Source organism: Amphiura filiformis, chromosome 2 (genome assembly GCF_039555335.1).
Source record: "Amphiura filiformis chromosome 2, Afil_fr2py, whole genome shotgun sequence".
Taxonomy (NCBI): Eukaryota; Metazoa; Echinodermata; class Ophiuroidea; order Amphilepidida; family Amphiuridae; genus Amphiura; species Amphiura filiformis.
Window position 1 is genome coordinate 23077275 of NC_092629.1, and position 11527 is coordinate 23088801.

The following is an 11527-nucleotide window of genomic DNA, read 5'->3' on the forward strand; positions in this document are numbered from 1 at the left end:
CCGCTACAAAGGGCTACAAAGAACCACAAACCTCGAAATTCGGATAGCCAAGTAGATTGCCCCGCAGGGCTACAAAGAACCACAAACATTAAAACACGATTATCTGGGGCATTTAGACGCTTCCGTGGTATAGGCTTAAATATATGCGCATTTACCAGTTCCGACATGAAGTAGGCCTAAATCGGATTTACTCTATGTGTGTCTCTCTGGCATTGTCAACATTGAGTGTGTGTTGTTCATATTTACATTTTCTTTACATATTTACGTAGCCTTGAATAATTAAAGTATATTAAAATGTTTATTGATCATTGTGTACGCCTCTGAACATTACAGTCACGCGTAACGAGCAAGTTTTAAAAATAAACAACTGATAAAGTTTTGTTTAATTATTTATTGTCATGAATCAAGAATAGCAACTTCAAACATCCATTTTTCGTTTTATTCGTATTATGGTGCACTTCGTAACCTGATGACTTTCCAAGCTTGGAGCTGCTTGGCTACATTCATAAAAAGAAAAGAAATCTACCAAAAAACGTTGACAACGTAAAGAAATCAGCAAGTTTAAAAAAACCCACCTCGGCTCACTTTTTGAAACTTGGTCCCATTTGAAAAAGGTACTGATTTAAACTTTATCATATTTATATAAATTTAAAAGATTTCCAGAAGTGTTAGGTATCTTTAATGTGCAGATGCGATATTAATTTGTAAGCTTTCTGGAACGACCTGAAAGGTTATTATCTTGTTCTTGCATGGTAAGCCAATATCCTAGTGTGTTTTGTTTTATAATAATCATGATTAACATGATTAATGATTGAATTAAACGAATAACAAGTAGGCTTGTAATCTTGTTGGAAACGCTGTATTCTGTTGAAATAAAATAAAAACACTGATTTGCTGTTGGTGTTCAAAATGGGACCAAGTTTCAAAAAGTGAGCCGAGGTCTGTTTTTTTAAGCTTGCTGATTTCGTTACGTTGTCAACGTTTTTTTGGTAAATTAATATCCTTACAATTCAAAGTTATTAAAGCCAACATTTCTATCACACACACGATGAAAGCTGTTGATAACGGGCCATGACGAACACCTCGTGTCAGATCAAACCCACCAGTAGAAAACCATGAAAGCAGGTTTGGACCAAAGTTTGTTCAATTTGAATGAAAATTAGTATATGAGATGTGGATATGATGCAAAACATTGCAAGGTTATCAGAGGTCAACCAAAGGTCAAATATTTGTATTAAACATATTGTTCTTAAACTTAGTGCATACATTTTTTTACGAAAAGACAACGCTTTTTTAATGTCATTTTAAGGTCATCAGAGTTCATTTCAAGGTCACGGCTAGACTTCGTCGCCTTACAAGGCTGCAATATATCTAGTTATTCTTCTTCTTCTTTTTCATCATCTTCTTCTTCTACTACTACTACTTCTTCTTCTTCTTCTTCTTCAGTCTAGCCGTGCGCGGCTTGACTATTGTTTTTCAGTAGTTTCTTTCTTTCTTTCTTTTTTTTCTTTTTTCTTTCTTTTTTTCTTTCATTTTTTCTTTCTTTTTTTTAGAAATTAAGTAGAAACAAGATGACAGCCAGTGTTTTTTACCAAATTGTTCGTGAATGTTTCTAACTAACATTTTTCAAACGTGGTATAAATGTTGAATGCCAAAAGTTTTATAACGTTTTCCTAACTTTCTAATAACCCGACATTTTCACGTTGTAAAAACCTTTCTGAAAATATTATTAGAATATTAGGGCAAAGGTTTTTGTAGCGTTTGAAAGCATTTTTCGTGAATGTTTCGAAATAACATTTTTCAAACGTGTTATAAATGTTGATTGCCAAAAGTTTTATAACGTTTTCCTACCTTTCTAATAACCCGACATTGTTACGTTGTAAAAGCTTTTCTAAGAATATTATTACAATATCAGGGCACAGGTTTTTGTAGCGTTTGAAAGCAATTTTTCGTGAATGTTTCGAACTAACATTTTTCAAACGTGTTATAAATGTTGAATGCCAAAAGTTTTAAAACGTTTTCCTAACTTTCTAATAACCCGACATTTTCACGTTGTAAAAAGCTTTCTGAAAATATTATTAGAATATTTTGTAGGGCAAAGGTTTTTGTAGCGTTTGAAAGCATATCTGTGACATTTGAATTCTTCTACACATTAGCTTATGAAATGATGAATGCAAGTTTTGCCAAAGCTCACTACCATTCGCAAGATTTGGTGAACTACCAAATCGCAACCGTTTAAACTATAGTTGCTAACCTAAAGCATTAAAAGACCCTTTAATCGTATGACAGACGTAAAGCCATGTACGTACTGCCAACGACTAATGCTCTTCAAAACAAGAACTATGTACCGCTGTTTCGGAGACATATTTTAAGTGAAAAATATTGTATTCAGGTTAGTTTTATAAATCCAATGGTATGTACTAAAAGTTTATATATCTTGGATGTTTGACCTTTCGTGTTCAGGACAATTTTAAAAACACCGACAAATTATTAGCTTACAAAACATATTCATAATTTAGTGACAGGAATCGTGTTTTTAGTAAAACCATGCGGGAATCCGTCCAATTCGTGAATGTTATACCTCTCTGCCAAAGCGGTTTGATTTTCGGACTTCGAGGGCTGTTAAAATGCACTCTTATTTCGCCAATTAAAAAGTCTTAAACAATCTTAATCAATCTTAAACTCGTGTTAGTTACGTGGTCCTCTCGTCGAAATATTGGTTAAGGGCCCTTAATTTTCTTGTTGTCTAAGGCTAAAATCAATAGTTGGTTAAAACTTTTAACCAATAAATGCATATAGCACTTTAACCAGCTTCAAGTTTAAGTGCTTAACCAACTAGGTTGTTTAAGGTCTTTTAATCAATATTTGCTTAATAACTCTAAACAGATAATGATTTATATGTTCTATTTTATCTAAGGATTGTTTAAGAAATACAACTGCTTAATCAATGGTTGTATTGGATTTAATTATGATTGGGACTTTCTTTCTTTTTTAAAATTTTATACTGAAACATAATTCATGATAGTCATCAGATCTTGGTCAACTGTGAGATTCGTTCAAAAATGCAATTTCATGCATAAAGTATTTTGGGTTTTTTTATCAGTTCAACCCGGTATGTATCCGGGCAATGTATCCGAGTAAAAAATTAAAATCTAGTAAGCCTTTCTCTCTCGCATGCATTACGATACAATGCTAAAATACAATACATCAACGCTAATAAATTCACACACTCGATACGGTATCCAGCATACCGATACTTCAATGCATCTCGTCTACATATTTGTAAGCTATTGTGCGTATGCCCAAAACTGAACATCGCGGTACACACATTGGTGATATACATGTACCGTGCACGTAGAACAGTACAGTACAGTATCGCTAGAATGTCAATCCCAATGACGTTGTTAAATCTAGCAAATGAACGCATCAATATCCATCCTTTATGTCTCAACGATGTCTATGCATAACTTATTAAACGAATCTCGAGTTTGGTGCAACCTGATTGACTCAAACCTACCTATTTGAACGAAGTTTCAGGAGACCATAAGCAGCACGACCAGCATTCACTCGTGGCCGCCATTTGCTTTTGTCATTTTAAACAATAATTGGTTAAAATTCCGTGGCGCGAGATGTATCGTTAAACAGGTAAACTACAATTCCACTAAACATTACACAGTTTAACGCCTTTTAACGTAACAAAAAATAACCACCTTTATACGCTCGAGTTTAACAGTCTTTTAACATACGTTAAACTTTGCAGATTAAGCGCAAAATCACGCCTTTGAACATTAATTGTTTAAAAATCTTAAACTTTTCTTCTTATACTTGGCGACTGTTAACTGCCGGAACAAGAGTGTGTCAAAAATGTTAATTTTTGATAATTGGCCATAACACTTGTATTCTACATGCACTTTGGTGTGTATGGTAAGCTCGCAGGTCCCAAAAATACTGAGTAAATGTGGGTCTGTGAGCCCCTAACATAAAGTAACAAATAGATTAAACAATTCGGCGAAGGGTTCAGCGCCATATTAGTTTAGAACGTTTCCTTTTATAATTCCCAGTTGGCGCTCTTATACACTATTTTGCTGAACTACATGTAAGTATTGCTATATCTTTCGGTTGTTAACCCTGAAATATTGATCAATATTTACTGTTACTGTCAATATTGATTGGTATGCAAGTATCAATTACAAAGATAACTCAAAACAAACAAATTGTTAGTATTGCACTTGAAGTGGCATGTCTTTTGAAGGTTTGAATTAAATTGAACAAGAGATCTCAGTGTTATCGGATACATGGAACCACATAACGAATTACTAAGAATTGCTTAATGTCTGATCACGATAGCCTTTGAAATACATGAATTTGGCCTAAAATTATGAATGAGGACAACATCAATATGACTCCTAAACCAGTTGTTTTCCGTTTTTGACATTCTCATTGATTCAAACTGTCAGACTGAAAGACTGGATGTCGAAAGGTGAGACGATCACACTTGATCTTCCACTGCTCTGTCCAAAAAATGTAATTATATATAGAGGGCATTCTCAGCTTCGAGTGTCACTCAGCAGCTTTCCAATTAGTCGTTACTGCAGACGAGCTGTCTTTCAGCGATAACTGATAATGTACCATAAGTGCTGCCAAACCAAACATTACAATGCAATATGCATATGACTCGAAACTATGAGACAAATAAATATCGGCAGCCTGCTACGCCAATTCTCGCTATTCACAGCAAGGGGGAAAAGGTCGACATCCAAGTCCGCGCAATACGAATATTACCATGCTATTACATAGGAACACGTGACAATATTTGTTAGTTTGTCAAAATAAAGGTGTTACACGCGGATGCAATAATACTAAATAATGTGATTTGAAATGTGCACAAGTAATTTTTCTCTACCGTTATATTGACAAACTAAAAAATATTATCACGTGTTCCTATGTAATAGCATGGTAATATTTGTATTGCGCGGACTTGGATGTCGACCTTTTCCCATGATACATCACGATTACATCGCAAACCGCTGGCGGTGCCCTTATTGTGAATATCGAGAATTGCCTATGTCATTTTTTGCAATTTTAAGAACAAACTACAAAATATGGTTCAAGCATGCATTTTTAAAAACCTATTTATTCACCAATCTTTGCACAAGAACAAATGATAATGAAACAGTAAGAATACGAAATAATTAGTGTGATTACGTAACTAATGCATGCTTGAACCACATTTTGTTCTTTGTTCTCAAAATTACAAAAACTGACTTCGGCAATTAGCGTAGCAGGCTGACATTATAGGCCTATTTAGATTTTCATTTATATATTCTGGACTCTAGACCAGATGATTCCTTCACCAAGTTCTGCATCCACCGTCGTTCACTATAATGATTTTCGTCTAATATTTGCCATACATTTATCTTTGGTATGACCTCTTTCAATTGAGATCAGATGGAACATCGGGCATTGGAAGTTTTAAAATGTGTTTGATATGAAGTACACATAAATAAAAAATAATAATAAAACCCGAAATAACAGTTGATACCACTTCTTCTCATTCAAAAAAAAAAAAAAAAGAAATTAAACAGACATGTATTTAAAACATGAATGTATTCTAAAGAAAGGGTCACATATGATTATAATTATAGAGAGAAATGTGTGGTAAAAATGACAATTTAACCACAAACGAAAGAGCGCGGAGCCCATTTTTTTTTTTTTTTTTTGGTGTGTTTTTTCTTGCTTTTTAACGCTGATCCTACTGAGCCACAATTTGTAACACGGACTAGGATGGGATTGTTGCACCCCATATTTTTTCTATTTTAAATGCTAATACTGTATAGCTCTGACTCTTCCTCATTCAGGGATACCTAAATAAGTACAATTTTCCCAAAATATTGTCAATAATTCGTCATATATTGTACTCTTATTCAACCTTATTTAAACTATGGAATATTAGTTCGGGGAAACACGTGCAAAACGTAACACGCAAAACGGATAAAATTGTGAAAGTCCAAAAATGGTCGATAAGGACAGAAGCCATTATAGAAATCATACCGCCATCTTGTTAGCAAAATATGCAGCTGGTCCTATTTGATGGAACTCATTGCGAAAATCTTTAAAAGCGTCTAATTCTGTAAAACATTTCTGTAACGTGTAGAAAACACACGAAATTTCAAAATATGATTAATTGCCGATCATTGTAGTTTTTATTTGGTTGTTTGTTTGTGTTTTGCTGGTTTTGTTGTGTGTTTGTTTTCTGTTTTGTTACTCGGTAACTCTTTGTAAATTAAGATGGCTACCTATGGCCTTTACTGGCCTTTCGGCCATCTCATCCATGATTCTTTTGTTGGTATTTTGATGTATTGATTTTGTAGGGCATTTTTTGTTTCGCTTTTATGTGAATTGTGGGACTAAAATAAATGAATGTATACAAGATACCTACGAGATAAAAACGGGTCTACTCATAATGTACTAGTAGACTCAATACAAGACAAGGGATCATTTGGTCAAGTGATTACGTTGTGTTGATCATGAGGAGGACAAAAAAAATTAAGGATTCTTCGGGACTTAGTTTATGATAGTTGTTATAGACATTTTTGAATATCCATATTGCTTGACAGGCGGTGGTGGATGCGATATCGTCATTTTTGACATCGCCATTGGATTAACACATAATCATGAAATCTTCACAAACAATTCTAAATTTGTTATGTGGTGTTAAAGCAAAATTATCTTACTCTGAAACCGTTGGGGTACGACAATGTACCACACTGTAAGTATGTTGTTGTTTAATTTATAACTGCTAACCGTGTATTTTGAATGGATCTGTCAGCCTTGTATTTTCGCCAGCCTCGAACGTCACGTGTCGCGTGTCCTATGCCGCCTGTTGCTTGATATGTGTATTTGTTTGTTATGTGTTCTTGGTTTGCACTCTAGACTTTGAACTACAGCTGTATCAATTCATGATCTAATGCATATTTTAAAGCAAAAGTCATTAATTACTGAATACTGTATGATATTAACCTAGATACAACTACGCACCATTTTGTACCACAAGAAAACCCGAGTGTCTAAAACAGGTGAGTAGAATTATACGTAAGAACAATATGCTTAAAATATATCTTTTGATAATATACTGGACAATGCCTTTTAACAGTGGACTTCGGGTATATACATAAATGCGCTTTTATAAATGCGCACGTGACATCTACAAGTCGCCATACCGTGTTCAACGATGTAAGGTACCCGGATGTACACAAATTCCACACGCAAAAGTATAGGCGAAAATGACAGGTTACAAGGAAAATTGTTTTTGCAAAATAGTGGCATTGATTGCAAAGGGCAAAATAATTTGAGCGAAACACTCATTATTTAGAAGGGCAAAAAAAATTGATGACGGACAAGCTAGATATAGCTGATTTATAAACTTGTATTTCAGTATTTCCGTGCTAAATGGGCTTGGCAATTGGCCATATTGATGACGAAATGTGATTCTTACTGGCATTAAGGTCAGAACTGAGTAGCTGCCGATGATGTTACTTGGAGTATTTGATCATTTTTGCACGTGATGATAGGGAACTTAGGGGGCTTTCATTTTCTTCGGGAGGAATGGGTCATGGATTTATTGATTTGGGAGTCAAGATAAGTATTTCCACTAAACCCCCCCCCCCCCCACCCCGTAGTGCCGCCACTGAACATAACCCTGACCCTAATTTTAACTCTAATTTTAACGTAAATTGACGAAACTATATAACTTTAGCCCTTTTCGGAATAATGACCCTCTCGAACTTAATAGGCTAGATGTCCCCGCCCGACCTCCTCAACCCCAACTTACTCATTCGCTCGCTCACTTTAAGTATCAAAATTGACAAAAAAAATTCAAAATGTGTTTTAAGCACCTTTTTGTGTCCCCCATGCCAAATCGGTAATCTGTACACCCTTTGACGTACAATTCAGAGTATAAATACGTAGATGACTGTACATAGCTAATCATCCCGGCTGGAAGATGTTGAGGAAGACTCGTATACTATACATCACGCTCAATTGTTATATAACAATTTGACGTACAATCACGTATGTTATGCATGGTGTATTCTTCTAGTATGGTCGTCATACACATTATTGTCATGGTATTATATATTGTAATTGTATACGTCAATTTTGTTCAGTTTGGTTCAAACGGCTTATAAAGTTTTACTTTACACGGAAGGGGAAACTTAGCAAAAAACAATTAATTTATGAGTGAAAAGGGGGGAGGGTGTTTTTGGCCTAGCCGAAAGGGGGGAACAAATAATATTTATAAAATTATAAGTAAGGCTAAGAAAAAAAAGAAACTCTGTTCTACGAGCGGACGGACCTTTCAAGTAGGGTCGGTCTGTCGGTTTTTTGTTGTTGAAATAACCCAAAAAATCACCAAAATCTGTAAATAATTTGCAATTTGAGAAAATAAAAAAACATTTATTTGTATCGAAAAAAATTATTTCTATTTCTCAATTTGTTAAAAATCTGGGTCGGTCGGGCCCGTAGAACAGGGTTTTCTTTTTTCGTCGCCTAAGTACATAAGTAATAATAAATAAATAAATAAATAAATAAATAAATAAATAAATAAATAAATAAATAAATAAATAGATAAATAGATAAATAAATAAATAGATAAATAAATAAATAAATAAATAAATAAATAAATAAATAAATAAATAAATAAATAAATAAATAAATAAATAAAAAATGGGGGTGCTGTGCAATAATCATGATCCTTCGATATCCATGATTTATCCTTGCAAATTTACAGCATCGAACCTCCAGCCAATGTTCCTTGCCAGTGGTAGCCACGAAACAAGGTCACAACTGTAGCCACTCCCTCAATGGTCGTCATTTCAGTGATTGACAGTGATGTAATGCAAATATGGCGCTGGCCATCTGGTCACGTGCGCATTTATAAAAGCGCATTTATATATATAACCGAAGTCTACTGTTTAAAGTCATCTTGTTATGTTCATGTTAATGTGGTGCGGGTTTTTTTTTCATGTTCTACTATTTGTATGCCTCCTATATGTATATATTACGTGACATGCATATAATTTAAGAGCCATTGTACAGTGTAATTCATTAACATTATTGTATCCATTTTTGATTACTGAAACGTTTGTTGATATTACAGTTAATTTAATATCATAAAGGTTCTATTTAAAGTGGAGAGGCTACTCTCAGTCCGTTGTTCGTGGCCAAGGAATGCTTGAATTTTACCATTGTTTCCACTATCTTCTGTCTGATTAGTACATCACTTGACAAGGATCGCTATCATGGCTGCTCAAAAATCGTGTAGGTGTGATATTCTGTTGTTTCTAATGTTTATTCAAACTGGGCACTTTAAGACTGTAGATTAAAATAGATGCAAAGTATGGTTGAATTTCTACCAGAACATTGAACTTGTAGTCCGATAAAGGCACTCGGGTCTCCTTACCCTGCCCCTTTTCTCCTCCTCTGATTAATTCGATGTTGCCTACCATTTCTAATACAGCTTAATGCCAAAACCGGATGCATGTTTGATTAGGACCCTTTTTAGCAGGGATCCAGTTACACCCGATCATATGCATTATTTATGTTTAATTAATATTCTACTAAATCTAGATAAAATAAAAGAATTTGACTTCGCTGATGTGATCAATCTTCTTGGGCCCAGCGACTTCCCGAAGTTATACGATGCCTTACACATTACACGAAACGATGTCGAAACAGCTGAGATGAACACTAATTCAAATCATGTTTATAATAAGGCAACAGCTGTCTTACGTCAGTGGAAACAACACAATGGACATGCAGCGACATACCAGGCCATTATCGATGCATTCCATAACTGTGAGTTTTGCGAAGCTGGCCAAGAATTAGAGGACAAATGTACGGTGTACCATCTCCGCCAATTTCCTTTTTAATTTCCCTTTTTTTAATTTCCCTTTTTTTTAATTTCCTTTTTTTTTTTAATTTCACTTTTTTTAATTCCTCTTTTTTTGAATTTTTTTTTTTTAATTTCCCTTTTTTTTTGAATTTCCTTTTTTTTTGAATTTCCTTTTTTTTGTGAAATTCCTTTTTTTGAATTTTTTTTTTGAATTTCCTTTTTTTATTTCCTTTTTTTTGAATTTCCTTTTTTTTTTGAATTTCCCCTTTTTTTTTGAATTTCCCTCTTTTTTTTGAATTTCCTTTTTTTTTGAATTTCCTTTTTTTTTAATTTCCTTTTTTTTTGAATTTCACCTTTTTTTTTTGAATTTCACCTTTTTTTTTTAATTTTTCCCCAAGTAAAATAAAGTTTGGCAGAGGCGGGGTTCGAACTCACGGCGCAGGGCTTTGGATACTCTGTGGGCCTAGCGCCTTAGACCAGTCGGCCACTTGTCATATTGTTATGTTTCGAAAATTATTTGAACATATGGTCGCAACTTCAACATCGGCCTACCACGTGACAAGCAAAGGCAGAAAATGCGGGAGAAAATGTACCATATTTTGGAATTTTATTTGTTAAAAACATTAATGTGTATTAATAGCGCTCAATTGTTGAGAAATCCGACATGATAAATGGGCAATTATTATACACTAGGCGGTTACCCGTATTTCGCGGTTCTCGGCTCTCATGGTTATTGGCTTTGCAGATCTCAAAATCAGGGTGTGTCCTTTGGCTGGGATCACTGTCCTCACAGATGAGCTCAATTGTAGCTTTTTGCAATGTGACCTGACTTTCGCTCTCAAATCTGAGCTTCCTTGGCCAAAGTTACACCCACCCACCAAGTTTCATGAGCAATTTGAAATGTGTACATTTTTTGACCTATGACCTCTCAACTGTAGGTCTGACAAAAAGGTCGCCGTGGAAACTTTTGTTTGTTAGTCCAAGGTCCACCCACCCACCACATTTGAGCTCCATAGGGGCAATTTGAAATTTTACCTTTTTGACCTATGACCTCTTCACCGTAGGTCTAAAGAAAAGGTCACCGTGGAAACTTTTTTTGTTAGTCCAAGGTCCACCCACCCACCAAGTTTGAGCTCTATAGGGGCAATTTGAAATTTTTACCTTTCTTGACCTATGACCTCTTAACCGTAGGTCTGACGAAAAAGTCACCGTGGAAACTTTTGTTTGTTAGTCCAAGGTCCACCCACCCACCAAGTTTGAGCCTCATAGGGGCAATTTAAAATTTTACCTTTTTGACCTATGACCTCTTAACCGTAGGTCTGACGAAAAGGTCACTGTGGAAACTTTTATTTGTTTGTCCAAGGTCCACCCACCCACCAAGTTTCAGCTCTATAGGGGCAATTTGAAATTTTTACCTTTCTTGACCTTTGACCTCTTAACCGTAGGTCTGACGAAAAGGTCACCGTGGAACCTTTTGTTTGAGAGTCCAAGGTCAACACATTGGCATGGCTAGATTTGCCATTTAAAGTGTTTGAAATTAGACTTCAATTGAACTTGACCCCGGCCTTGACCTTTGACCTTAAAAATATAAACTCGTTCTTCCTCATACCAAGCTGCACCCACCCACCAAGTTTG